Here is a 5000-nt window from a genome sequence, read left to right as displayed (position 1 = left end):
CTTCCCCCCTATAGGGGAATATGCATTTTGGGTCTCCAGCCACGCCCAGGGTTACCACCCCCTGGAAATCCCCCAGGTTTACCCCCCATTTTATGTGGATGCATAGATTCAGACCGCCCTGCTCCACCGCTTTTGGCCATTTTTGCCCAACGTTAGCCGCTTCGGCTTGCCGCTGGACTGTTTTCGGGCCTTTTTCACCGACGCTTGGCCGTATCCGCTTAGTTTTCCCCAACGCTTGGCCGCATCCGCTTAGTTTTCCCCCGCTGGACTGTTTTCGGGTCACTTTTGCCCAACGTTAGCGGCTTCCGCTTGCCGCTGGACTGTTTTCGGGCCCTTTTTCACCGACCCTTGGCCGTATCCGCTTAGTTTTCCCCAACTCGTGGCCGCATCCGCTTAGTTTTCCCCCGCTGAACTGTTTTCGGGTCACTTTTGCCCAACGTTAGCCGCTTCCGCTTGCCGCTGGGATGTTTTCGGGCCATTTTTCCCCAACACTTGGCCGTATCCGCTTAGTTTTCCCCAACGCGTGGCCGCATCCGCTTAGTTTTCCCCCGCTGAACTGTTTTCGGGTCAGTTTTGCCCAACGTTAGCCGCTTCCGCTTGCCGCTGGACTGTTTTCGGGCCAATTTCCACCGACTCTTGGCCGTATCCGCTTAGTTTTCCCCAACGCGTGGCCGCATCCGCTTAGTTTTCCCCCGCTGAACTGTTTTCGGGTCACTTTTGCCCAACGTTAGCGGCTTCCGCTTGCCGCTGGACTGTTTTCGGGCCAATTTCCACCGACTCTTGGCCGTATCCGCTTAGTTTTCCCCAACGCGTGGCCGCATCCGCTTAGTTTTCCCCCGCTGAACTGTTTTCGGGTCAGTTTTGCCCAACGTTAGCCACTTCCGCTTGCCGCTGGACTGTTTTCGGGCCAATTTCCACCGACTCTTGGCCGTATCCGCTTAGTTTTCCCCAACGCGTGGCCGCATCCGCTTAGTTTTCCCCCGCTGAACTGTTTTCGGGTCACTTTTGCCCAACGTTAGCCGCTTTCGCTTGCCGCTGGGCTGTTTTCGGGCCAATTTCCACCGACACTTGGCCGGATCCGCTTAGTTTTCCCCAACGCGTGGCCGCATCCGCTTAGTTTTCCCCCGCTTAACTGTTTTCGGGTCACTTTTCCCCAACGTTAGCCGCTTCCGCTTGCCGCTGGGCTGTTTTCGGGCCATTTTTCCCCAACACTTGGCCGTATCCGCTTAGTTTTCCCCAACGCGTGGCCGCATCCGCTTAGTTTTCCCCCGCTGAACTGTTTTCGGGTCACTTTTGCCCAACGTTAGCCGCTTCCGCTTGGCACTGGACTGTTTTCGGGCCAATTTCCACCGACTCTGGGCCGGATCCGCTTAGTTTTCCCCAACGCTTGGCTGCATCCGCTTAATTTTCCCCAGCTGAACTGTTTTCGGGTCACTTTGTCCCAACGTTAGCCGTTTCCGCTTGCCGCTGGACTGTTTTCGGGCCATTTTCCACCGACTCTTGGCCGTATCCGCTTGGTTTTCCCCAACGCTTGGCTGCTTCCGCTTAATTTCCCCCAGCTGAACTGTTTTCGGGTCACTTTTGCCCAACGTTAGCCGTTTCCGCTTGCCGCTGGACTGTTTTCGGGCCATTTTTCACCGACACTTGGCCGTATCCGCTTAGTTTTCGCCAACAATTGGCTGCATCCGCTTAATTTTCCAAGCTATACTGCTTTCGGGTCAGTTTTGCCCAACGTTAGCCGCTTCCGCTTGCCGCTGGGCTGTTTTCGGGCCATTTTCCACCCACGCTGGCACCGACGGGGCCATGTACACCCACGCGCGTGTACATGAGGGGGCACCCATTTTTGAAAACCTTGCCCCCCTATAGGGGAATATGCATTTTGAGGCTCTAGCCACGCCCAGGGTTACCACCCCCTGAAAATCCCCCAAGTCAAAATCACCCATGTAAAATATTCAAAAAAATCTCAAAAAATCACAAAAAATTTATAAAACCAAATAAATTCAAAAAAAAAAAAAAAATTCAAAAATTCAAAAAAAATTCAAAAAATTCAAAAAAATTCAAAAAAATTCAAAAATTTCAAAAATTCAAAAAAAGTCCAAAAACCCAAAAAAACTTCAAAAATTTCAAAAATTCAAAAAAATTTCAAAAAAAATTTCAAAAATTTGCCCCGCTGAACTTTTTTCGGGTCAGTTTTGCCCAACGTTAGCCGCTTCCGCTTGCCGCTGGACTGTTTTCGGGCCAATTTCCACCGACTCTTGGCCGTATCCGCTTAGTTTTCCCCAACGCGTGGCCGCATCCGCTTAGTTTTCCCCCGCTGAACTGTTTTCGGGTCACTTTTGCCCAACGTTAGCCGCTTCCGCTTGCCGCTGGGCTGTTTTCGGGCCAATTTCCACCGACACTTGGCCGCATCCGCTTAGTTTTCCCCAACGCGTGGCCGCATCCGCTTAGTTTTCCCCCGCTTAACTATTTTCGGGTCACTTTTCCCCAACGTTAGCCGCTTCCGCTTGCCGCTGGGCTGTTTTCGGGCCATTTTTCCCCAACACTTGGCCGTATCCGCTTAGTTTTCCCCAACGCGTGGCCGCATCCGCTTAGTTTTCCCCCGCTGAACTGTTTTCGGGTCACTTTTCCCCAACGTTAGCCGCTTCCGCTTGCCGCTGGGCTGTTTTCGGGCCAATTTCCACCGACTCTGGGTCGGATCCGCTTAGTTTTCCCCAACGCTTGGCTGCATCCGCTTAATTTTCCCCAGCTGAACTGTTTTCGGGTCACTTTGTCCCAACGTTAGCCGTTTCCGCTTGCCGCTGGACTGTTTTCGGGCCATTTTCCACCGACTCTTGGCCGTATCCGCTTGGTTTTGCCCAACGCTTGGCTGCTTCCGCTTAATTTCCCCCAGCTGAACTGTTTTCGGGTCACTTTTGCCCAACGTTAGCCGTTTCCGCTTGCCGCTGGACTGTTTTCGGGCCATTTTTCACCGTCACTTGGCCGTATCCGCTTAGTTTTCGCCAACAATTGGCTGCATCCGCTTAATTTTCCAAGCTATACTGCTTTCGGGTCAGTTTTGCCCAACGTTAGCCGCTTCCGCTTGCCGCTGGGCTGTTTTCGGGCCATTTTCCACCCACGCTGGCACCGACGGGGCCATGTACACCCACGCGCGTGTACATGAGGGGGCACCCATTTTTGAAAACCTTGCCCCCCTATAGGGGAATATGCATTTTGAGGCTCTAGCCACGCCCAGGGTTACCACCCCCTGAAAATCCCCCAAGTCGAAATCACCCATGTAAAATATTCAAAAAAATCTCAAAAAATCACAAAAAATTTATAAAATCAAATAAATTCAAAAAAAAAAAAAAAATTCAAAAATTCAAAAAAATTTCAAAAAATTCAAAAAAATTCAAAAAAATTCAAAAAATTCAAAAATTCAAAAAAAGTCCAAAAACCCAAAAAAACTTCAAAAATTTCAAAAATTCAAAAAAATTTCAAAAATTTGCCCCGCTGAACTGTTTTCGGGTCACTTTTGCCCAACGTTAGCCGCTTCCGCTTGCCGCTGGACTGTTTTCGGGCCTATTTCCACCGACTCTTGGCCGTATCCGCTTAGTTTTCCCCAACGCGTGGCCGCATCCGCTTAGTTTTCCCCCGCTTAACTGTTTTCGGGTCACTTTTCCCCAACGTTAGCTGCTTCCGCTTACCGCTGGGCTGTTTTCGGGCCATTTTTCCCCAACACTTGGCTGGATCCGCTTAGTTTTCCCCAACGCGTGGCCGCATCCGCTTAGTTTTCCCCCGCTGAACTGTTTTCGGGTCACTTTTTCCCAACGTTAGCCGCTTCCGCTTGCCGCTGGACTGTTTTCGGGCCAATTTCCACCGACTCTGGGCCGGATCCGCTTTGTTTTCCCCAACGCGTGGCCGCATCCGCTTAGTTTTCCCCCGCTTAACTGTTTTCGGGTCACTTTTCCCCAACGTTAGCCGCTTCCGCTTGCCGCTGGGCTGTTTTCGGGCCAATTTCCACCGACTCTTGGCCGGATCCGCTTAATTTTCCCCAGCTGAACTGTTTTCGGGTCATTTTAGCCCGACGGGGGCACCGACGGGACTGTTTTCGGGCCATTTTGCACCGACGCTTGGCCGCATGCGCTCAGTTTTGGGGCCATTTTTCACTGACGGCTGGCCGCATCCGCTTAGTTGCCCCCGCTTTGCTGATTTTTGCGCCGTTTTTTTTGTTGAACTTCAGGTTTCAAACTTCCAATTTTTTTTCCAAACTGCAGATTTCATATTTTATATTTTTAATAAATTTGAACTTTTTCAAAATATAAAAAAAGTATTGCCTACATCCATAATTTGGATCGCGTACAATCCGGAAGTTTGAGAAATGGTCCACACCGGGTGTGAACCATCCAATCCGAAAAAAGTGGGAATTTTTACAAGCCGGAAAAACTGGAGTTTCAATGGCTCTTTGGACGGTTGTAATTCATTTGGACCAAAAATTGTCCAACCCACTTGCATAAGATCCGAAATTGTCCAACCCAATTTTCTTTTTCCAAACTCCAAACTTCATATTTTATATTTTTAATAAATTTGAATTTTTGCCTACATCCATAATTTGGATCGCGTACAATCCGGAAGTTTGAGAAATGGTCCACACCGGGTGTGAACCATCCAATCCGAAAAAAGTGGGAATTTTTACAAGCCGGAAAAACTGGAGTTTCAATGGCTCTTTGGACGGTTGTAATTCATTTGGACCAAAAATTGTCCAACCCACTTGCATAAGATCCGAAATTGTACAACCCAATTTTTTTTTTTCCAAACTCCAAATTTCATATTTCATATTTTTAATAAATTTGAATTTTTGCCTACATCCATAATTTGGATCGCGTACAATCCGGAAGTTTGAGAAATGGTCCACACCGGGTAGGAACCGTCCAATCCGAAAAAAGTGGGAATTTTTACAAGCCGGAAAAACTGGAGTTTCAATGGCTCTTTGGACGGTTGTAATTCATTTGGACCAAAAATTG

This window comes from Carex rostrata, chromosome 3 (genome assembly GCF_964058835.1).
Source record: "Carex rostrata chromosome 3, lpCarRost1.2, whole genome shotgun sequence".
Classification (NCBI taxonomy): domain Eukaryota; kingdom Viridiplantae; phylum Streptophyta; class Magnoliopsida; order Poales; family Cyperaceae; genus Carex; species Carex rostrata.
This window is presented reverse-complemented; position numbering follows the sequence as displayed.